We start from the raw sequence: 25,258 nt of genomic DNA, 5'->3' as shown, positions 1-25,258 counted from the left end.
CTACATCACTCGGACGCCCCGCGCGTCGCCATTGGTTTGTCACCTCATCACCACTCGGCCGCACCGCGCGTCACCATCGGTCGGTCACCTCATCACCAATCGGCCGCCCCGCGCGTCGCCATCGGTTGGTCACCTCATCACCACATGACCGCCCCGCGCGTCGCCATCTGTTGGTCACCTCATCACCACTCGGCCGCCTCGCGGGTCGCCATCCATTGGTCACCTCATCATCACTCGGCCGCCCCGCGTATCGCGATGTGGTTGGTCACCTCATCACCACTCGGCCGCCCCGTGCGTCGCCATCGGTTGGTCACCTCATCACCACGCGGCCGCCCCCCGCGTCGTCATCGGTTGGTCACCTCATCACCACTCGGCCGCCCGCTTGTCGCCATCGGTTGGTCACCTCATCACCACTCGACCGCCCCGCGCGTCGCCATCGGTTGGTCACCTCATCACCACTCGCCCGCCCCGCATGTCGCCACTTGGTTGGTCACCTCATCACCACTGAGCCGCCCAGCGCGTCCCCAGCGGTTGGTCACCTCGTCACCACTCAGCCGCCCCCGCGCGTCGCCATCGGTTGGTCACCTCATCACCACTCAGTCGCCCCACGCGTCGCCATCGGTTAGTCACCTCATGACCACTCGGCCGCCCCGCGCGTCGCCATCGGTTGGTCACCTCATCACCACTCGGCCGCCCCTCGCGTCGCCATCGGTTGGTCACCTCATCACCACTCGCCCGCCCCGCGTGTCGCCACTTGGTTGGTCACCTCATCGCCACTGAGCCGCCCCGCGCGTCCCAAGTGGTTGGTCACCTCATCTCCAATCGGCCGCCCCCGCGCGTCGCCGTCGGTTGGTCATGTCATCTCCACTCGGCCGCCGCGCACGTCGCCATCGTTTGGTTACCTCATCACCACTTGGCTGCCCCGCGCGTCGCCAGCGGTTGGTCACCTCATCACCACTCGGCCGCCCCCACGCGTCGCCATCGGTTGGTCACCTCATCACCACTCGGCCGCCCCGCGTGTCGCCATCGGTTGGTCACCTCATCACCACTCGACCGCCCCGCGTGTCGGCACTTGGTTGGTCACCTCATCACCACTGAGCCGCCCAACGCGTCCCCAGCGGTTGGTCACCTCATCACCACTCGGCCGCCCCCGCGCGTCGCCATCGGTTGGTCACCTCATCACCACTCCGTCGCCCCGCGCGTCGCCATCGGTTGGTCACCTCATCACCACTCGGCCGTCCCGCGCGTCGCCATCGGTTGGTCACCTCATCACCACTCGGCCGCCCCGCGCGTCGCCAACGGTTGGTCACCTCATCACCACTCGGCGGCCCCCGCGTGTTGCCATCGGTTGGTCACCTCATCACCACTCGGCCGCCCCGCGCGTCGCCATCGCTGGGTCACCTCATCACCACTCGGCCGCCCCGCGCGTCACCATTGGTCGGTCACCTCATCACCACTCGGCCGCCCCGCGTGTCGCCATCGGTTGGTCACCTCATCACCACTCGGGCGCCCTGCGCGTCGCCACTCGGTTGGTCACCTCATCACCACTCAGCCGCCCGCGCGTCGCCACTCGGTGTGTCATCTCATCACCACTCGGCCGCGCCACGCGTCACCATTTGGTTGGTCGCCTTATCACCACTCGGAAGCCCCGTGCGTAGCCACTCCGCGGGACGCGTCAACTTCACTCAGACGCCCCGCGCGTCGTCACTCCACTGGACGTGTCTACTTCACTCGGACGCCCCGCGCCTCATCACTCCGCAGGACACGTCTACTTCACCCGGACGTCCCGCAGATCGTCACTCCGCGGGACACGTTTACTTCACCCGGTCGCCCCGCGCATCGTCACTCCGTGGGACGCGTCTACTTCACGCGGACGCCCCGTGCATCGTCACTCCGCGGGACGCGTCTACTTCACTCGGACGCCCCGCGCGTCGCCATTGGTTGGTCACCTCATCACCACTCGGCCGCACCGCGCGTCGCCATCGGTCGGTCACCTCATCACCAATCGGCCGCCCCGCGCGTCGCCATCGGTTGGTCACCTCATCACCACATGACCGCCCCGCGCGTCGCCATCTGTTGGTCACCTCATCACCACTCGGCCGCCCCGTGCGTCGCCATCGGTTGGTCACCTCATCACCACTCGGCCGCCCCACGCTTCGCCATCGGTTGGTCACCTCATAACCACTTGGCCGCCACGCGCGTCGCCATTTGTTGGTCACCTCAAAACCACTCGGCCACCCCCGCGCATTGCCATCGGTTGGTCACCTCATCACCACTCGGCCGCCCCGCGCGTCGCCACTTGGTTGGTCACGTCATCACCAATCGGCCGCCCCGCGCGTCGCCATCAGCTGGTCACCTCATCACCACTTGGCCGCCCCGCGCGTCGCCATCGGTCGGTCACCTCATCACCAATCGGCCGCCCCGCGCGTCGCCATCGGTTGGTCACCTCATCACCACTCGGCCGCCCCGCGGGTCGCCATCCGTTGGTCACCTCATCACCACTCGGCCGCCCCGCGCGTCGCCACTTGGTTGGTCACGTCATCACCACTCGGCCGCCCCGCGCGTCGCCATCAGCTGGTCACCTCATCACCACTTGGCCGCCCCGCGCGTCGCCATCGGTCGGTCACCTCATCACCAATCGGCCGCCCCGCGCGTCGCCATCGGTTGGTCACCTCATCACCACTCGGCCGCCCCGCGGGTCGCCATCCGTTGGTCACCTCATCACCACTCGGCCGCCCCGCGCGTCACCACTTGGTTGGTCACGTCATCACCACTCGGCCGCCCTGCGCGTCGCCATCAGCTGGTCACCTCATCACCACTCGGCCGCCCCGCGCGTCGCCATCTGTTGGTCACCTCATCACCACTCGGCCGCCCCGCGGGTCGCCATCCGTTGGTCACCTCATCATCACTCGGTTGGTCACCTCATCACCACTCAGCCGCCTGCGCGTCGCCACTCGGTGTGTCATCTCATCACCACTCGGCCGCGCCACGCGTCACCATTTGGTTGGTCGCCTTATCACCACTCGGAAGCCCCGTGCGTAGCCACTCCGCGGGATGCGTCAACTTCACTCAGACGCCCCGCGCGTCGTCACTCCACGGGACGTGTCTACTTCAGTCGGACGCCCCGCGCCTCATCACTCCGCAGGACACGTCTACTTCACCCGGACGTCCCGCAGATCGTCACTCCGCGGGACACGTTTACTTCACCCGGTCGCCCCGCGCGTCGCCATCGGTTGGTCACCTCATCACCACTCGGCCGTCCCGCGCGTCGCCATCGGTTGGTCACCTCATCACCACTCGGCCGCCCCGCGCGTCGCCAACGGTTGGTCACCTCATCACCACTCGGCCGCCCCCGCGCGTTGCTATCGGTTGGTCACCTCATCACCACTCGGCCGCCCCACGCGTCGCCATCGGTGGGTCACCTCATCACCACTCGGCCGCCCCGCGCGTCGCCATTGGTCGGTCACCTCATCACCACTCGGCCGCCCCGCGTGTCGCCATCGGTTGGTCACCTCATCACCACTCAGGCGCCCTGCGCGTCGCCACTCGGTTGGTCACCTCATCACCACTCAGCCGCCCGCGCGTCGCCACTCGGTGCGTCATCTCATCACCACTCGGCCGCCCCACGCTTCGCCATTTGGTTGGTCGCCTTATCACCACTCGGAAGCCCCATGCGTAGCCACTCCGCGGGACGCGTCAACTTCACTCAGACGCCCCGCGCGTCGTCACTCCACGGGACGTGTCTACTTCACTCGGACGCCCCGCGCCTCATCACTCCGCAGGACACGTCTACTTCACCCGGACGTCCCGCAGATCGTCACTCCGCGGGACACGTTTACTTCACCCGGTCGCCCCGCGCATCGTCACTCCGTGGGACGCGTCTACTTCACGCGGACGCCCCGTGCATCGTCACTCCGCGGGACGCGTCTACTTCACTCGGACGCCCCGCGCGTCGCCATTGGTTGGTCACCTCATCACCACTCGGCCGCACTGCGCGTCGCCATCGGTCGGTCACCTCATCACCAATCGGCCGCCCCGCGCGTCGCCATCGGTTGGTCACCTCATCACCACATGACCGCCCCGCGCGTCGCCATCTGTTGGTCACCTCATCACCACTCGGCCGCCCCGCGGGTCGCCATCCATTGGTCACCTCATCATCACTCGGCCGCCCCGCGTATCGCGATGTGGTTGGTCACCTCATCACCACTCGGCCGCCCCGTGCGTCGCCATCGGTTGGTCACCTCATCACCACTCGGCCGCCCCACGCTTCGCCATCGGTTGGTCACCTCATAACCACTTGGCCGCCACGCGCGTCGCCATTTGTTGGTCACCTCAAAAACACTCGGCCACCCCCGCGCATTGCCATCGGTTGGTCACCTCATCACCACTCGGCCGCCCCGCGCGTCGCCACTTGGTTGGTCACGTCATCACCACTCGGCCGCCCCGCGCGTCGCCATCAGCTGGTCACCTCATCACCACTCGGCCGCACCGCGCGTCGCCATCGGTCGGTCACCTCATCACCAATGGGCCGCCCCGCGCGTCGCCATCGGTTGGTCACCTCATCACCACTCGGCCGCCCCGCGGGTCGCCATCCGTTGGTCACCTCATCACCACTCGGCCGCCGCGCGGGTCGCCATCCATTGGTCACCTCATCATCACTCGGCCGCCCCGCGTATCGCGATGTGGTTGGTCACCTCATCACCACTCGGCCGCCCCGTGCGTCGCCATCGGTTGGTCACCTCATCACCACTCGGCCGCCCCACGCTTCGCCATCGGTTGGTCACCTCATAACCACTTGGCCGCCACGCGCGTCGCCATTTGTTGGTCACCTCAAAACCACTAGGCCGCCCCCGCGCATTGCCATCGGTTGGTCACCTCATCACCACTCGGCCGCCCCGCGCGTCGCCACTTGGTTGGTCACGTCATCACCACTCGGCCGCCCCGCGCGTCGCCATCAGCTGGTCACCTCATCACCACTCGGCCGCCCCGCGCGTCGCCATCTGTTGGTCACCTCATCACCACTCGGCCGCCCCGCGGGTCGCCATCCGTTGGTCACCTCATCATCACTCGGTTGGTCACCTCATCACCACTCAGCCGCCTGCGCGTCGCCACTCGGTGTGTCATCTCATCACCAATCGGCCGCGCCACGCGTCACCATTTGGTTGGTCGCCTTATCACCACTCGGAAGCCCCGTGCGTAGCCACTCCGTGGGACGCGTCAACTTCACTCAGACGCCCCGCGCGTCGTCACTCCACGGGACGTGTCTACTTCACTCGGACGCCCCGCGCCTCATCACTCCGCAGGACACGTCTACTTCACCCGGACGTCCCGCAGATCGTCACTCCGCGGGACACGTTTACTTCACCCGGTCGCCCCGCGCGTCGCCATCGGTTGGTCACCTCATCACCACTCGGCCGCCCCGCGCGTCGCCATCGGTGGGTCACCTCATCACCACTCGGCCGCCCCGCGCGTCGCCATTGGTCGGTCACCTCATCACCACTCGGCCGCCCCGCGTGTCGCCATCGGTTGGTCATCTCATCACCACTCGGGCGCCCTGCGCGTCGCCACTCGGTTGGTCACCTCATCACCACTCAGCCGCCTGCGCGTCGCCACTCGGTGTGTCATCTCATCACCACTCGGCCGCGCCACGCGTCACCATTTGGTTGGTCGCCTTATCACCACTCGGAAGCCCCGTGCGTAGCCACTCCGCGGGACGCGTCAACTTCACTCAGACGCCCCGCGCGTCATCACTCCACGGGACGTGTCTACTTCACTCCGACGCCCCGCGCCTCATCACTCCGCAAGACACGTCTACTTCTCCCGGACGTCCCGCAGATCGTCACTCCGCGGGACACGTTTACTTCACCCGGTCGCCCCGCGCATCATCACTCCGTGGGACGCGTCTACTTCACGCGGACGCCCCGTGCATCGTCACTCCGCGGGACGCGTCTACATCACTCGGACGCCCCGCGCGTCGCCATTGGTTGGTCACCTCATCACCACTCGGCCGCACCGCGCGTCGCCATCGGTCGGTCACCTCATCACCAATCGGCCGCCCCGCGCGTCGCCATCGGTTGGTCACCTCATCACCACATGACCGCCCCGCGCGTCGCCATCTGTTGGTCACCTCATCACCACTCGGCCGCCCCGCGGGTCGCCATCCATTGGTCACCTCATCATCACTCGGCCGCCCCGCGTATCGCGGTGTGGTTGGTCACCTCATCACCACTCGGCCGCCCCGTGCGTCGCCATCGGTTGGTCACCTCATCACCACTCGGCCGCCCACGCTTCGCCATCGGTTGGTCACCTCATAACCACTTGGCCGCCACGCGCGTCGCCATTTGTTGGTCACCTCAAAAACACTCGGCCACCCCCGCGCATTGCCATCGGTTGGTCACCTCATCACCACTCGGCCGCCCCGCGCGTCGCCACTTGGTTGGTCACGTCATCACCACTCGGCCGCCCCGCGCGTCGCCATCAGCTGGTCACCTCATCACCACTTGGCCGCCCCGCGCGTCGCCATCAGTCGGTCACCTCATCACCAATCGGCCGCCCCGCGCGTCGCCATCGGTTGGTCACCTCATCACCACTCGGCCGCCCCGCGGGTCGCCATCCGTTGCGCACCTCATCACCACTCGGCCGCCCCGCGGGTCGCCATCCATTGGTCACCTCATCATCACTCGGCCGCCCCGCGTATCGCGATGTGGTTGGTCACCTCATCACCACTCGGCCGCCCCGTGCGTCGCCATCGGTTGGTCACCTCATCACCACTCGGCCGCCCCACGCTTCGCCATCGGTTGGTCACCTCATAACCACTTGGCCGCCACGCGCGTCGCCATTTGTTGGTCACAAAACCACTAGGCCGCCCCCGCGCATTGCCATCGGTTGGTCACCTCATCACCACTCGGCCGCCCCGCGCGTCGCCACTTGGTTGGTCACGTCATCACCACTCGGCCGCCCCGCGCGTCGCCATCAGCTGGTCACCTCATCACCACTCGGCCGCCCCGCGCGTCGCCATCTGTTGGTCACCTCATCACCACTCGGCCGCCCCGCGGGTCGCCATCCGTTGGTCACCTCATCATCACTCGGTTGGTCACCTCATCACCACTCAGCCGCCTGCGCGTCGCCACTCGGTGTGTCATCTCATCACCAATCGGCCGCGCGACGCGTCACCATTTGGTTGGTCGCCTTATCACCACTCGGAAGCCCCGTGCGTAGCCACTCCGTGGGACGCGTCAACTTCACTCAGACGCCCCGCGCGTCGTCACTCCACGGGACGTGTCTACTTCACTCGGACGCCCCGCGCCTCATCACTCCGCAGGACACGTCTACTTCACCCGGACGTCCCGCAGATCGTCACTCCGCGGGACACGTTTACTTCACCCGGTCGCCCCGCGCGTCGCCATCGGTTGGTCACCTCATCACCACTCGGCCGCCCCGCGCGTCGCCATCGGTGGGTCACCTCATCACCACTCGGCCGCCCCGCGCGTCGCCATTGGTCGGTCACCTCATCACCACTCGGCCGCCCCGCGTGTCGCCATCGGTTGGTCATCTCATCACCACTCGGGCGCCCTGCGCGTCGCCACTCGGTTGGTCACCTCATCACCACTCAGCCGCCTGCGCGTCGCCACTCGGTGTGTCATCTCATCACCACTCGGCCGCGCCACGCGTCACCATTTGGTTGGTCGCCTTATCACCACTCGGAAGCCCCGTGCGTAGCCACTCCGCGGGACGCGTCAACTTCACTCAGACGCCCCGCGCGTCGTCACTCCACGGGACGTGTCTACTTCACTCCGACGCCCCGCGCCTCATCACTCCGCAAGACACGTCTACTTCACCCGGACGTCCCGCAGATCGTCACTCCGCGGGACACGTTTACTTCACCCGGTCGCCCCGCGCATCATCACTCCGTGGGACGCGTCTACTTTACGCGGACGCCCCGTGCATCGTCACTCCGCGGGACGCGTCTACATCACTCGGACGCCCCGCGCGTCGCCATTGGTTGGTCACCTCATCACCACTCGGCCGCACCGCGTGTCGCCATCGGTCGGTCACCTCATCCCCAATCGGCCGCCCCGCGCGTCGCCATCGGTTGGTCACCTCATCACCACATGACCGCCCCGCGCGTCGCCATCTGTTGGTCACCTCATCACCACTCGGCCGCCCCGCGGGTCGCCATCCATTGGTCACCTCATCATCACTCGGCCACCCCGTGTATCGCGATGTGGTTGGTCACCTCATCACCACTCGGCCGCCCCGTGCGTCGCCATCAGTTGGTCACCTCATCACCACTCGGCCGCCCACGCTTCGCCATCGGTTCGTCACCTCATAACCACTTGGCCGCCACGCGCGTCGCCATTTGTTGGTCACCTCAAAACCACTCGGCCACCCCCGCGCATTGCCATCGGTTGGTCACCTCATCACCACTCGGCCGCCCCGCGCGTCGCCACTTGGTTGGTCACGTCATCACCACTCGGCCGCCCCGCGCGTCGCCATCAGCTGGTCACCTCATCACCACTTGGCCGCCCCGCGCGTCGCCATCGGTCGGTCACCTCATCACCAATCGGCTGCCCCGCGCGTCGCCATCGGTTGGTCACCTCATCACCACTCGGCCGCCCCGCGGGTCGCCATCCGTTGGTCACCTCATCACCACTCGGCCGCCCCGCGGGTCGCCATCCATTGGTCACCTCATCATCACTCGGCCGCCCCGCGTATCGCGATGTGGTTGGTCACCTCATCACCACTCGGCCGCCCCACACTTCGCCATCGGTTGGTCACCTCATAACCACTTGGCCGCCACGCGCGTCGCCATTTGTTGGTCACCTCAAAACCACTAGGCCACCCCCGCGCATTGCCATCGGTTGGTCACCTCATCACCACTCGGCCGCCCCGCGCGTCGCCACTTGGTTGGTCACGTCATCACCACTCGGCCGCCCCGTGCGTCGCCATCAGCTGGTCACCTCATCACCACTCGGCCGCCCCGCGCGTCGCCATCTGTTGGTCACCTCATCACCACTCGGCCGCCCCGCGGGTCGGCATCCGTTGCTCACCTCATCATCACTCGGCCGCCCCGCGTATCGCGATGTGGTTGGTCACCTCATCACCACTCGGCCGCCCCGTGCGTCCCCATCGGTTGGTCACCTCATCACCACTCGGCCGCCCCGCGCTTCGCCATCGGTTGGTCACCTCATAACCACTTGGCCGCCACGCGCGTCGCCATCTGTTGGTCACCTCAAAACCACTCGGCCGCCACGCGCGTCACCATCGGTTGGTCACCTCATCACCACTCGGCCGCCCCGCGCGTCGCCACTGGGTTGGTCACCTCATCACCACTCGACCACCCCGCGCGTCGCCACTTGGTTGGTCACCTCATCACCACTCGGCCGCCCCGCGCTTCGCCATCGGTTGGTCAACTCATCACCACTCGGCCGCCCCGCGTGTCGCCATCGGTTGGTCACCTCATCACCACTCGGCCGCCACGCGTGTCGCCATCGGTTGGTCACCACATCACCACCCGGCCACCCCGCACATCGCAAATTGGTTGGTCACCTCATCACCAATTGACCGCTCCACGCGTCGCCACTTGGTTGATCACCTCATCACCACTCGGCCACCCCACGCTTCACCATCGGATGGTCACCTCATCACCACTCGGCGGCCCCACGTGTCGCCATCGGTTGGTCCCGTCATCACCACTCGGCCGCCCCGCGCGTCGTCATCGGTTGGTCACCTCATCACCATTAGGCCGCCCAGGGCGTCGCCATCGGTTGGTCAACTCATCACCACTCGGCCGCCCCACGCATCGCCATCGGTTGGTCACCTCATCACCACTCGGCCTCCCCGTGCGTCGCCATCGGTTGGTCACCTCATCACCTCTTGGCCGCCCCGGGCTTCGCCATCGGTTGGTCACCTCATCACCACTCGGCCGCCCCGCGTGTCGCCATCGGTTGGTCACCTCATCACCACTCGATCGCCCCGCACGTCGCCATCGGTTGGTCACCTCATCACCACTCGCCCGCCCCGCGTGTCGCCACTTGGTTGGTCACCTCATCACCATTGAGCCGCCCAGCGCGTCCCCAGCGGTTGGTCACATCATCACCACTCGGCCGCCCCCGCGCGTCGCCATCAGTTGGTCACCTCATCACCACTCGGCCGCCCTGCGCGTCGCCATCGGTTGGTCACCTCATCACCACTCGGCCGTCTCGCGCGTCGCCATCGGATGGTCACCTCATCACCACTCGGCCGCCCCGCATGTCGCCAACGGTTGGTCACCTCATCACCACTCGGCCGCCCCCGCGTCGCTATCGGTTGGTCACCTCATCACCACTCGGCCGCCCCGCGCGTCGCCATCAGTTGGTCACCTCATCACCACTCGGCCGTCCCGCGGGTCGCCATCGGTTGGTCACCTCATCACCACTCGGCCGCCTCGCGTGTCGCCAACGGTTGGTCACCTCATCACCACTCGGCCGCCCCCGCGTCGCCATCGGTTGGTCACCTCATCACCACTCGGCAGCCCCCGCGTCGCCGTCGGTTGGTCACCTCATCACCACTCGGCCGCCCCGCGCGGCGCCATCGGTTGGTCACCTCATCACCACTCGGCCGCCCCCGCGTGTCGCCATCGGTTGGTCACCTCATCACCACTCGGCCGTCCGGCGCGTCGCCATTGGTTGGTCACCTCATCACCACTCGGCCGCCCCGCGTGTCGCCAACGGTTGGTCACCTCATCACCACTCGATCGGCCCCGCGTCGCCATCGGTTGGTCACCTCATCACCACTCGGCCTCCCCCCGTGTCGCCATCGGTGGGTCACCTCATCACCACTCGGCCGCCCCGCGCGTCGCCATTGGTCGGTCACCTCATCACCACTCGGCCGCCCCTCGTGTCGCCATCGGTTGGTCACCTCATCACCACTCGGGCGCCCCGTGCTTCGCCATCGGTTGGTCACCTCATCACCTCTCGACCGCCCCGGGCTTCGCAATCGGTTGGTCTCCTCACAATCAATCGGCCGCCCCGCGCGTCGCCATCGGTAGGTCACCTCGTCACCACTCGGCCGCCCCGCGCATCGCCACTTGGTTGGTCACCTCATCACCACTCGGCCGCCCCGCGCGTCGCCATCAGTTGGTCACCTCATCACCACTCGGCCGCCCCGCGCGTCGCCATCGGTTGGTCACCTCATCACCACGCGGCCGCCCCCCGCGTCGTCATCGGTTGGTCACCTCATCACCACTCGGCCGCCCCGCGCATCGCCACCTGGTTGGTCACCTCATCACCACTCGGCCGCCTCGCGCGTCGCCATCAGTTGGTCACCTCATCACCACTCGGCCTCCCCGTGCGTCGCCATCGGCTGGTCACCTCATCACCTCTCGACCGCCCCGGGCTTCGCCAACGGTTGGTCTCCTCACAATCACTCAGCCGCCCCGCGCGTCGCCATCGGTAGGCCACCTCGTCACCACTCGGCCGCCCCGCGCATCGCCACTTGGTTGGTCACATCATCACCACTCGGCCGCCCCGCGCGTCGCCATCAATTGGTCACCTCATCACCACTCGGCCGCCCCGCGCGTCGCCATCGGTTGGTCACCTCATCACCACGCGGCCTACCCCCCGCGTCGTCATCGGTTGGTCACCTCATCACAACTCGGCCGCCCGCGTGTCGCCATCGGTTGGTCACCTCATCACCACTCGACCGCCCCGCGCGTCGCCATCGGTTGGTCACCTCATCACCACTCGCCCGCCCCGCGTGTCGCCACTTGGTTGGTCACCTCATCACCACTGAGCCGCCCAGCGCGTCCCCAGCGGTTGGTCACCTCATCACCACTCAGCCGCCCCCGCGCGTCGCCATCGGTTGGTCACCTCATCACCACTCAGTCGCCCCACGCGTCGCCATCGGTTGGTCACTTCATCACCACTCGGCCGTCCCGCGCGTCGCCATCGGTTGGTCACCTCATCACCACTCGGCCGCCCCTCGCGTCGCCATCGGTTGGTCACCTCATCACCACTCGCCCGCCCCGCGTGTCGCCACTTGGTTGGTCACCTCATCGCCACTGAGCCGCCCCGCGCGTCCCAAGTGGTTGGTCACCTCATTTCCAATCGGCCGGCCCCGCGCGTCGCCATCGGTTGGTCACGTCATCTCCACTCGGCCGCCGCGCGCGTCGCCATCGGTTGGTCACCTCATCACCACTTGGCCGCCCCGCGCGTCGCCAGCGGTTGGTCACCTCATCACCACTCGGCCGCCCCCACGCATCGCCATCGGTTGGTCACCTCATCACCACTCGGCCGCCCCGCGGGTCGCCATCAGTTGGTCACCTCATCACCACTCGCCCGCCCCGCGCGTCGCCATCGGTTGGTCACCTCATCACCACTCGACCGCCCCGCGTGTCGGCACTTCGTTGGTCACCTCATCACCACTGGGCCGCCCAACGCGTCCCCAGCGGTTGGTCATCTCATCACCACTCGGCCGCCCCCGCGCGTCGCCATCGGTTGGTCACCTCATCACCACTCGGCCGCCCCCGCGCGTCGCCATCGGTTGGTCACCTCATCACCACTTCGTCGCCCCGCGCGTCGCCATCGGTTGGTCACCTCATCACCACTCGGCCGTCCCGCGCGTCGCCATCGGTTGGTCACCTCATCACCAGTGGGCCGCCCCGCGCGTCGCCAACGGTTGGTCACATCATCACCACTCGGCCGCCCCGCGCGTCGCCATCTGTTGGTCACCTCATCACCACTCGGCCGCCCCGCGGGTCGCCATCCATTGGTCACCTCATCATCACTCGGCCGCCCCGTGTATCGCGATGTGGTTGGTCACCTCATCACCACTCGGCCGCCCCGTGCGTCGCCATCGGTTGGTCACCTCATCACCACTCGACCGCCCACGCTTCGCCATCGGTTGGTCACCTCATAACCACTTGGCCGCCACGCGCGTCGCCATTTGTTGGTCACCTCAAAACCACTCGGCCACCCCCGCGCATTGCCATCGGTTGGTCACCTCATCACCACTCGGCCGCCCCGCGCGTCGCCACTTGGTTGGTCACGTCATCACCACTCGGCCGCCCCGCGCGTCGCCATCAGCTGGTCACCTCATCACCACTTGGCCGCCCCGCGCGTCGCCATCGGTCGGTCACCTCATCACCAATCGGCTGCCCCGCGCGTCGCCATCGGTTGGTCACCTCATCACCACTCGGCCGCCCCGCGGGTCGCCATCCGTTGGTCACCTCATCACCACTCGGCCGCCCCGCGGGTCGCCATCCATTGGTCACCTCATCATCACTCGGCCGCCCCGCGTATCGCGATGTGGTTGGTCACCTCATCACCACTCGGCCGCCCCACACTTCGCCATCGGTTGGTCACCTCATAACCACTTGGCCGCCACGCGCGTCGCCATTTGTTGGTCACCTCAAAACCACTAGGCCACCCCCGCGCATTGCCATCGGTTGGTCACCTCATCACCACTCGGCCGCCCCGCGCGTCGCCACTTGGTTGGTCACGTCATCACCACTCGGCCGCCCCGCGCGTCGCCATCAGCTGGTCACCTCATCACCACTCGGCCGCCCCGCGCGTCGCCATCTGTTGGTCACCTCATCACCACTCGGCCGCCCCGCGGGTCGGCATCCGTTGCTCACCTCATCATCACTCGGCCGCCCCGCGTATCGCGATGTGGTTGGTCACCTCATCACCACTCGGCCGCCCCGTGCGTCCCCATCGGTTGGTCACCTCATCACCACTCGGCCGCCCCGCGCTTCGCCATCGGTTGGTCACCTCATAACCAATTGGCCGCCACGCGCGTCGCCATCTGTTGGTCACCTCAAAACCACTCGGCCGCCACGCGCGTCACCATCGGTTGGTCACCTCATCACCACTCGGCCGCCCCGCGCGTCGCCACTGGGTTGGTCACCTCATCACCACTCGACCACCCCGCGCGTCGCCACTTGGTTGGTCACCTCATCACCACTCGGCCGCCCCGCGCTTCGCCATCGGTTGGTCAACTCATCACCACTCGGCCGCCCCGCGTGTCGCCATCGGTTGGTCACCTCATCACCATTCGGCCGCCACGCGTGTCGCCATCGGTTGGTCACCACATCACCACCCGGCCACCCCGCACATCGCAAATTGGTTGGTCACCTCATCACCAATTGACCGCTCCACGCGTCGCCACTTGGTTGATCACCTCATCACCACTCGGCCACCCCACGCTTCACCATCGGTTGGTCACCTCATCACCACTCGGCGGCCCCACGTGTCGCCATCGGTTGGTCCCGTCATCACCACTCGGCCGCCCCGCGCGTCGTCATCGGTTGGTCACCTCATCACCATTGGGCCGCCCAGGGCGTCGCCATCGGTTGGTCAACTCATCACCACTCGGCCGCCCCACGCATCGCCATCGGTTGGTCACCTCATCACCACTCGGCCTCCCCGTGCGTCGCCATCGGTTGGTCACCTCATCACCTCTTGGCCGCCCCGGGCTTCGCCATCGGTTGGTCACCTCATCACCACTCGGCCGCCCCGCGTGTCGCCATCGGTTGGTCACCTCATCACCACTCGATCGCCCCGCACGTCGCCATCGGTTGGTCACCTCATCACCACTCGCCCGCCCCGCGTGTCGCCACTTGGTTGGTCACCTCATCACCATTGAGCCGCCCAGCGCGTCCCCAGCGGTTGGTCACATCATCACCACTCGGCCGCCCCCGCGCGTCGCCATCAGTTGGTCACCTCATCACCACTCGGCCGCCCTGCGCGTCGCCATCGGTTGGTCACCTCATCACCACTCGGCCGTCTCGCGCGTCGCCATCGGATGGTCACCTCATCACCACTCGGCCGCCCCGCATGTCGCCAACGGTTGGTCACCTCATCACCACTCGGCCGCCCCCGCGTCGCTATCGGTTGGTCACCTCATCACCACTCGGCCGCCCCGCGCGTCGCCATCGGTTGGTCACCTCATCACCACTCGGCCGTCCCGCGCGTCGCCATCGGTTGGTCACCTCATCACCACTCGGCCGCCTCGCGTGTCGCCAACGGTTGGTCACCTCATCACCACTCGGCCGCCCCCGCGTCGCCATCGGTTGGTCACCTCATCACCACTCGGCAGCCCCCGCGTCGCCGTCGGTTGGTCACCTCATCACCACTCGGCCGCCCCGCGCGGCGCCATCGGTTGGTCACCTCATCACCACTCGGCCGCCCCCGCGTGTCGCCATCGGTTGGTCACCTCATCACCACTTGGCCGTCCGGCGCGTCGCCATTGGTTGGTCACCTCATCACCACTCGGCCGCCCCGCGTGTCGCCAACGGTTGGTCACCTCATCACCACTCGATCGCCCCCGCGTCGCCATCGGTTGGTCACCTCATCACCACTCGGCCTCCCCCCGTGTCGCCATCGGTGGGTCACCTCATCACCACTCGGCCGCCCCGCGCGTCGCCATTGGTCGGTCACCTCATCACCACTCGGCCGCCCCTCGTGTCGCCATCGGTTGGTCACCTCATCACCACTCGGGCGCCCCGTGCTTCGCCATCGGTTGGTCACCTCATCACCTCTCGACCGCCCCGGGCTTCGCAATCGGTTGGTCTCCTCACAATCAATCGGCCGCCCCGCGCGTCGCCATCGGTAGGTCACGTCATCACCACTCGGCCGCCCCGCGCGTCGCCATCAGCTGGTCACCTCATCACCACTTGGCCGCCCCGCGCGTCGCCATCGGTCGGTCACCTCATCACCAATCGGCTGCCCCGCGCGTCGCCATCGGTTGGTCACCTCATCACCACTCGGCCGCCCCGCGGGTCGCCATCCGTTGGTCACCTCATCACCACTCGGCCGCCCCGCGGGTCGCCATCCATTGGTCACCTCATCATCACTCGGCCGCCCCGCGTATCGCGATGTGGTTGGTCACCTCATCACCACTCGGCCGCCCCACACTTCGCCATCGGTTGGTCACCTCATAACCACTTGGCCGCCACGCGCGTCGCCATTTGTTGGTCACCTCAAAACCACTAGGCCACCCCCGCGCATTGCCATCGGTTGGTCACCTCATCACCACTCGGCCGCCCCGCGCGTCGCCACTTGGTTGGTCACGTCATCACCACTCGGCCGCCCCGCGCGTCGCCATCAGCTGGTCACCTCATCACCACTCGGCCGCCCCGCGCGTCGCCATCTGTTGGTCACCTCATCACCACTCGGCCGCCCCGCGGGTCGGCATCCGTTGCTCACCTCATCATCACTCGGCCGCCCCGCGTATCGCGATGTGGTTGGTCACCTCATCACCACTCGGCCGCCCCGTGCGTCCCCATCGGTTGGTCACCTCATCACCACTCGGCCGCCCCGCGCTTCGCCATCGGTTGGTCACCTCATAACCAATTGGCCGCCACGCGCGTCGCCATCTGTTGGTCACCTCAAAACCACTCGGCCGCCACGCGCGTCACCATCGGTTGGTCACCTCATCACCACTCGGCCGCCCCGCGCGTCGCCACTGGGTTGGTCACCTCATCACCACTCGACCACCCCGCGCGTCGCCACTTGGTTGGTCACCTCATCACCACTCGGCCGCCCCGCGCTTCGCCATCGGTTGGTCAACTCATCACCACTCGGCCGCCCCGCGTGTCGCCATCGGTTGGTCACCTCATCACCATTCGGCCGCCACGCGTGTCGCCATCGGTTGGTCACCACATCACCACCCGGCCACCCCGCACATCGCAAATTGGTTGGTCACCTCATCACCAATTGACCACTCCACGCGTCGCCACTTGGTTGATCACCTCATCACCACTCGGCCACCCCACGCTTCACCATCGGTTGGTCACCTCATCACCACTCGGCGGCCCCACGTGTCGCCATCGGTTGGTCCCGTCATCACCACTCGGCCGCCCCGCGCGTCGTCATCGGTTGGTCACCTCATCACCATTGGGCCGCCCAGGGCGTCGCCATCGGTTGGTCAACTCATCACCACTCGGCCGCCCCACGCATCGCCATCGGTTGGTCACCTCATCACCACTCGGCCTCCCCGTGCGTCGCCATCGGTTGGTCACCTCATCACCTCTTGGCCGCCCCGGGCTTCGCCATCGGTTGGTCACCTCATCACCACTCGGCCGCCCCGCGTGTCGCCATCGGTTGGTCACCTCATCACCACTCGATCGCCCCGCACGTCGCCATCGGTTGGTCACCTCATCACCACTCGCCCGCCCCGCGTGTCGCCACTTGGTTGGTCACCTCATCACCATTGAGCCGCCCAGCGCGTCCCCAGCGGTTGGTCACATCATCACCACTCGGCCGCCCCCGCGCGTCGCCATCAGTTGGTCACCTCATCACCACTCGGCCGCCCTGCGCGTCGCCATCGGTTGGTCACCTCATCACCACTCGGCCGTCTCGCGCGTCGCCATCGGATGGTCACCTCATCACCACTCGGCCGCCCCGCATGTCGCCAACGGTTGGTCACCTCATCACCACTCGGCCGCCCCCGCGTCGCTATCGGTTGGTCACCTCATCACCACTCGGCCGCCCCGCGCGTCGCCATCGGTTGGTCACCTCATCACCACTCGGCCGTCCCGCGCGTCGCCATCGGTTGGTCACCTCATCACCACTCGGCCGCCTCGCGTGTCGCCAACGGTTGGTCACCTCATCACCACTCGGCCGCCCCCGCGTCGCCATCGGTTGGTCACCTCATCACCACTCGGCAGCCCCCGCGTCGCCGTCGGTTGGTCACCTCATCACCACTCGGCCGCCCCGCGCGGCGCCATCGGTTGTCCACCTCATCACCACTCGGCCGCCCCCGCGTGTCGCCATCGGTTGGTCACCTCATCACCACTTGGCCGTCCGGCGCGTCGCCATTGGTTGGTCACCTCATCACCACTCAGCCGCCCCGCGTGTCGCCAACGGTTGGTCACCTCATCACCACTCGATCGCCCCCGCGTCGCCATCGGTTGGTCACCTCATCACCACTCGGCCGCCCCCCGTGTCGCCATCGGTGGGTCACCTCATCACCACTCGGCCGCCCCGCGCGTCGCCATTGGTCGGTCACCTCATCAGCACTCGGCCGCCCCTCGTGTCGCCATCGGTTGGTCACCTCATCACCACTCGGGCGCCCCGTGCTTCGCCATCGGTTGGTCACCTCATCACCTCTCGACCGCCCCGGGCTTCGCAATCGGTTGGTCTCCTCACAATCAATCGGCCGCCCCGCGCGTCGCCATCGGTAGGTCACCTCGTCACCACTCGGCCGCCCCGCGCATCGCCACTTGGTTGGTCACCTCATCACCACTCGGCCGCCCCGCGCGTCGCCATCAGTTGGTCACCTCATCACCACTCGGCCGCCCCGCGCGTCGCCATCGGTTGGTCACCTCATCACCACGCGGCCGCCCCCCGCGTCGTCATCAGTTGGTCACCTCATCACCACTCGGCCGCCCCGCGCATCGCCACCTGGTTGGTCACCTCATCACCACTCGGCCGCCTCGCGCGTCGCCATCAGTTGGTCACCTCATCACCACTCGGCCTCCCCGTGCGTCGCCATCGGCTGGTCACCTCATCACCTCTCGACCGCCCCGGGCTTCGCCAACGGTTGGTCTCCTCACAATCACTCAGCCGCCCCGCGCGTCGCCATCGGTTGGCCACCTCGTCACCACTCGGCCGCCCCGCGCATCGCCACTTGGTTGGTCACATCATCACCACTCGGCCGCCCCGCGCGTCGCCATCAATTGGTCACCTCATCACCACTCGGCCGCCCCGCGCGTCGCCATCGGTTGGTCACCTCATCACCACGCGGCCTACCCCCCGCGTCGTCATCGGTTGGTCACCTCATCACAACTCGGCCGCCCGCGTGTCGCCATCGGTTGGTCACCTCATCACCACTCGACCGCCCCGCGCGTCGCCATCGGTTGGTCACCTCATCACCACTCGCCCGCCCCGCGTGTCGCCACTTGGTTGGTCACCTCATCACCACTGAGCCGCCCAGGGCGTCCCCAGCGGTTGGTCACCTCATCACCACTCAGCCGCCCCCCGCGCGTCGCCATCGGTTGGTCACCTCATCACCACTCAGTCGCCCCACGCGTCGCCATCGGTTGGTCAATTCATCACCACTCGGCCGTCCCGCGCGTCGCCATCGGTTGGTCACCTCATCACCACTCGGCTGCCCCTCGCGTCGCCATCGGTTGGTCACCTCATCACCACTCGCCCGCCCCGCGTGTCGCCACTTGGTTGGTCACCTCATCGCCACTGAGCCGCCCCGCGCGTCCCAAGTGGTTGGTCACCTCATCACCACTCAGTCGCCCCACGCGTCGCCATCGGTTGGTCACGTCATCTCCACTCGGCCGCCGCGCGCGTCGCCATCGGTTGGTCACCTCATCACCACTTGGCCGCCCCGCGCGTCGCCAGCGGTTGGTCACCTCATCACCACTCGGCTGCCCCCACGCATCGCCATCGGTTGGTCACCTCATCACCACCCGGCCGCCCCGCGGGTCGCCATCGGTTGGTCACCTCATCACCACTCGCCCGCCCCGCGCTTCGCCATCGGTTGGTCACCTCATCACCACTCGACCGCCCCGCGTGTCGGCACTTCGTTGGTCACCTCATCACCACTGGGCCGCCCAACGCGTACCCAGCGGTTGGTCATCTCATCACCACTCGGCCGCCCCCGCGCGTCGCCATCGGTTGGTCACCTCATCACCACTCGGCCGCCCCCGCGCGTCGCCATCGGTTGGTCACCTCATCACCACTTCGTCGCCCCGCGCGTCGCCATCGGTTGGTCACCTCATCACCACTCGGCCGTCCCGCGCGTCGCCATCGGTTGGTCACCTCATCACCAGTGGGTCGCCCCGCGTGTCGCCAACGGTTGGTCACCTCATCACCACTCGGCCGCCCCTCGCGTCGCCATCGGTTGGTCACCTCATCACCACTCGCCCGCCCCGCGTGTCGCCACTTGGTTGGTCACCTCATCGCCACTGAGCCGCCCCGCGCGTCCCAAGTGGTTGGTCACCTCATCTCCAATCGGCCGCCCCCGCGCGTCGCCATCGGTTGGTCACGTCATCTCCACTCGGCCGCCGCGCGCGTCGCCATCGGTTGGTCACCTCATCACCACTTGGCCGCCCCGCGCGTCGCCAGCGGTTGGTCACCTCATCACCACTCGGCCGCCCCCACGCGTCGCCATCGGTTGGTCACCTCATCACCACTCGGCCACCCCGCGGGTCGCCATTGGTTGGTCACCTCATCACCACTCGCCTGCCCCGCGCGTCACCATCGGTTGGTCACCTCATCACCACTCGACCGCCCCGCGTGTCGGCACTTGGTTGGTCACCTCATCACCACTGAGCCGCCCAACGCGTCCCCAGCGGTTGGTCACCTCATCACCACTCGGCCGCCCCCGCGCGTCGCCATCGGTTGGTCACCTCATCACCACTCCGTCGCCCCGCGCGTCGCCATCGGTTGGTCACCTCATCACCACTCGGCCGTCCCGCGCGTCGCCATTGGTTGGTCACCTCATCACCAGTCGGCCGCCCCGCGTGTCGCCAACGGTTGGTCACCTCATCACCACTCGGCCGCCCCTCGCATCGCCATCGGTTGGTCACCTCATCACCACTCGCCCGCCCCGCGTGTCGCCACTTGGTTGGTCACCTCATCGCCACTGAGCCGCCCCGCGCGTCCCAAGTGGTTGGTCACCTCATCTCCAATCGGCCGCCCCCGCGCGTCGCCATCGGTTGGTCACGTCATCTCCACTCGGCCGCTGCGCGCGTCGCCATCGGTTGGTCACCTCATCACCACTTGGCCGCGCCGCGCGTCGCCAGCGGTTGGTCACCTCATCACCACTCGGCCGCCCCCACGCGTCGCCATCGGTTGGTCACCTCATCACCACTCGGCCACCCCGCGGGTCGCCATCGGTTGGTCACCTCATCACCACTCGCCCGCCCCGCGCGTCGCCATCGGTTGGTCACCTCATCACCACTCGACCGCCCCGCGTGTCGGCACTTGGTTGGTCACCTCATCACCACTGAGCCGCCCAACGCGTCCCCAGCGGTTGGTCACCTCATCACCACTCGGCCGCCCCCGCGCGTCACCATCGGTTGGTAACCTCGTCACCACTCCGTCGCCCCGCGCGTCGCCATCGGTTGGTCACCTCATCACCACTCGGCCGTCCCGCGCGTCGCCATCGGTTGGTCACCTCATCACCAGTCGGCCGCCCCGCGCGTCGCCAACGGTTGGTCACCTCATCACCACTCGGCCGCCCCCGCGCGTTGCCATCGGTTGGTCACCTCATCACCACTCGCCCGCCCCGCGCGTCGCCATCGGTGGGTCACCTCATCACCACTCGGCCGCCCCACGCGTCGCCATTGGTCGGTCACCTCATCACCACTCGGCCGCCCCGCGTGTCGCCATCGGTTGGTCATCTCATCACCACTCGGGCGCCCTGCGCGTCGCCACTCGGTTGGTCACCTCATCACCACTCAGCCGCCTGCGCGTCGCCACTCAGTGAGTCATCTCATCACCACTCGGCCGCGCCACGCGTCACCATTTGGTTGGTCGCCTTATCACCACTCGGAAGCCCCGTGCGTAGCCACTCCGCGGGACGCGTCAACTTCACTCAGACGCCCCGCGCGTCGTCACTCCACGGGACGTGTCTACTTCACTCGGACGCCCCGCGCCTCATCACTCCGCAGGACACGTCTACTTCACCCGGACGTCCCGCAGATCGTCACTCCGCGGGACACGTTTACTTCACCCGGTCGCCCCGCGCATCGTCACTCCGTGGGACGCGTCTACTTCGCGCGGACGCCCCGTGCATCCTCACTCCGCGGGACGCGTCTACTTCACTCGGACGCCCCGCGCGTCGCCACTTGGTTGGTCACCTAATCACCACTCGACCGCCCGCGGGTCGCCACTTGGTTGGTCACGTCATCACATGTCGGCCGCCCCGCGTGTCGCCATCGGTTGGTCACCTCATCACCACTCGGCCGCCACGCGTGTCGCCATCGGTTGGTTACCTTATCACCACTCGGCCGCCCCGCGCATTGCCATCGGTTGGTCACCTCATCACCACTCGGCCACCCCGCGCGTCGCAACTTGATTGGTCACCTCATCACCAATCGACCGCTCCACGCGTCGCCACTTGGTTGATCACCTCATCACCACTCGGCCGCCCCACGCTTCACCATCGGTTGGTCACCTCATCACCATTCGGCGGCCCCGCGTGTCGCCATCGGTTGGTCCCCTCATCACCACTCGGCCGCCCTGCGCGTCGTCATCGGTTGGTCACGTCATCACCATTGGGCCGCCCAGGGCGACACCATCGGTTGGTCACCTCATCACCACTCGGCCGCCCAACGCATCGCCATCGGTTGGTCACCTCATCACCACTCGGCCTCCCCACGCGTCGCCATCGGCTGGTCACCTCATCACCTCTCGGCCGCCCCGGGCGTCGCCATCGGTTGGTCACCTCATCACCTCTCGGCCGCCCCGGGCTTCGCCATCGGTTGGTCTCCTCACAGTCACTCGGCCGCCCCACGCGTCGCCATCGGTAGGTCACCTCATCACCACTCGGCCGCCCCGCGCGTCGCCACTTGGTTGGTCACCTCATCACCACTCGGCCGCCCCGCGCGTCGCCATCAGTTGGTCACCTCATCACCACTCGGCCGCCCCACGCGTCGTCATCGGTTCGTCACCTCATCACCACCCGGCCGCCCCGCGTGTCGCCATCGGTTGGTCACCTCAGCACCACTCGACCGCCCCGCAGGTCGCCATCGGTTGGTCACCTCATCACCACTCGCCCGCCCCGCGTGTCGCCACTTGGTTGGTCACCTCATCACCAATGACCAGCCCAGCACGTCCCCAGCGGTTGGTCGCCTCATCACCACTCGGCCGGCCCCGCGCGTCGCAATCGGTTGGTCACCTCATCACCACTCAGCCGTCCCGCGCGTCGCCATCGGGTGGTCACCTCATCACCACTCGGCCGCCCCTCAGGTCGCAATCGGTTGGTCACCTCATCACCACTCGGTCGTCCCGCGCGTCGCCATCGGTTGGTCACCTCATCACCACTCGGCCGCCCCGCGCGTCGCCAATGGTTGGTCACCTCATCACCACTCGGCCGCCCCCGCGCGTGGCCATAGGTTGGTCACCTCATCACCACTCGGCCGCCCCGCGCGTCGCCATAGGTGGGTCACCTCATCACCACTCGCCGCCCCGCGCGTCGCCATTGGTCGGTCACCTCATCACCACTCGGCCGCCTCGTCTGTCGCCATCGGTTGGTCACCTCATCACCACTCGGGCGCCCTACGCGTCGCCACTCGGTTGGTCACCTCATCAGCACTCAAGTGCCTGCGCGTCGCCACTCGGTGTGTCATCTCATCACCACTCGGCCGCGCCACGCGTCACCATTTGGTTGGTCGCCTTATCACCACTCGGAAGCCCCGTGCGTAGCCACTCCGCGGGACGCGTCAACTTCACTTGGACGCCCCGCGCGTCGTCACTCCACGGAACGTGTCTACTTCACTCGGACGCCCCGCGCCTCATCACTCCGCAGGACACGTCTACTTCACCCGGACGTCTCGCCGATCATCACTCCGCAGGACAGTTTACTTCACCTGGTCGCCCGCGCATCGTCACTCCATGGGACGCGTCTACTTCACGCGGACGCCCCGTGCATCGTCACTCCGCAGGATGCGTCTACTTCACACGGACGCCCCACGCGTCGCCACTTGGTTGGTCACCTAATCACCACTCGACCGCCCGCGGGTCGCCACTTGGTTGGTCACGTCATCACCACTCGGCCGCCCCGCGCGTCGCCATCAGTTGGTCACCTCATCACCACTTGGCCGCCCCGCGCGTCGCCATGGTTGGTCACCTCATCACCACACGACCGCCCCGCGCGTCGCCATCGGTTGGTCACCTCATCACCACTCGGCCGCCCCGCGCGTCGCCATCCGTTGGTCACCTCATCATCACTCGGCTGCCCCGCGCCTCGCAATGTGGTTTGTCACCTCATCACCACTCGACTGCCCCGTGTGTTGCCATCGGTTGGTCACCTCATCACCACTCGGCCGCCCCGCACTTCGCCATCGGTTGGTCACCTCATAACCACTGGGCCGCCACGCACGTCGCCATCGGTTGGTCCCCTCATCACCACTCGGCCGCCCCGCGCGTCGTCATCGGTTGGTCACCTCATCACCATTGGGCCGCCCAGGGCGTCGCCACCGGTTGGTCACCTCAGCACCACTCGGCCGCCCAACGCATCGCCATCGGTTGGTCACCTCATCACCACTCGGCCTCCCCGTGCGTCGCCATCGGTTGGTCACCTCATCACCTCTCAGACGCCCCGGGCTTCGCCATCGGGTGGTCTCCTCACAATCACTCGGCCGCCCCGTGCGTCGCCATCGGTAGGTCACCTCATCACCACTCGGCCGCCCCGCGCATCGACACTTGGTTGGTCACCTCATCACCACTCGGCCGCCCCGCGCGTCGCCATTGGTTGGTCACCTCATCACCACTCGGCCGCCCCCCGCGTCGTCATCGGTTGGTCACCTCATCACCACTCGGCCGCCCCGCGCGTCCCCAGCGGTTGGTCACCTCATCACCACTCGGCCGCCCCGCGCGTCGCCATCGGTTGGTCACCTCATCACCACTCGGCCGCCCCACGCGTCACCATCGGTTGGTCACCTCATCACCACTCGGCCTCCCCGTGCTTCGCCATCGGTTGGTCACCTTATCACCTCTCGGCCGCCCCGGGCTTCGCCATCATTTGGTCACCTCATAATCACTCGGCCGCCCCGCCCGTCGCCACTTGGTTGGTCACCTCATCACCACTCGGCTGCTCCGCGCGTCGCCATCGGTTGGTCACCTCATCACCAATCGACCGCCCCTCGCGTCGCCATCGGTTGGTCACCTCATCACCACTCGACCGCCCCTCGCGTCGCCATTAGTTGGTCACCTCATTACCACTCGCCCGCCCCACGTGTCGCCACTTGGTTGGTCACCTCATCGCCACTGAGCCGCCCCGTGCGTCCCAAGTGGTTGGTCACCTCATCTCCACTCGGCCGCCCCCGCGGGTCGCCATCGGTTGGTCACCTCATCACCACTCGGCCGCCCCGCGCGTCGCCATCTGTTGGTCACCTCATCACCACTCGGCCGCCCCGCGCGTCAACATCGGTTGGTCCCCTCATCACCATTCGGCCTCCCCGCGCATCGCCATCAGTTGGTCGCCTCATCACCACTCGGCCGCCCCACACTTCGACATCGGTTGGTCACCTCGTCACCCTTCGGCCGCCCCGCGCTTCACCATCGGTTGGTCACCTCATCACCACTCGGCGGCC

The sequence above is a fragment of the Triticum urartu genome, chromosome 6A (genome assembly GCF_056163025.1).
Source record: "Triticum urartu cultivar PI428250 chromosome 6A, HENAU_Tu73, whole genome shotgun sequence".
In the NCBI taxonomy this organism is placed as follows: Eukaryota; Viridiplantae; Streptophyta; class Magnoliopsida; order Poales; family Poaceae; genus Triticum; species Triticum urartu.
This window is presented reverse-complemented; position numbering follows the sequence as displayed.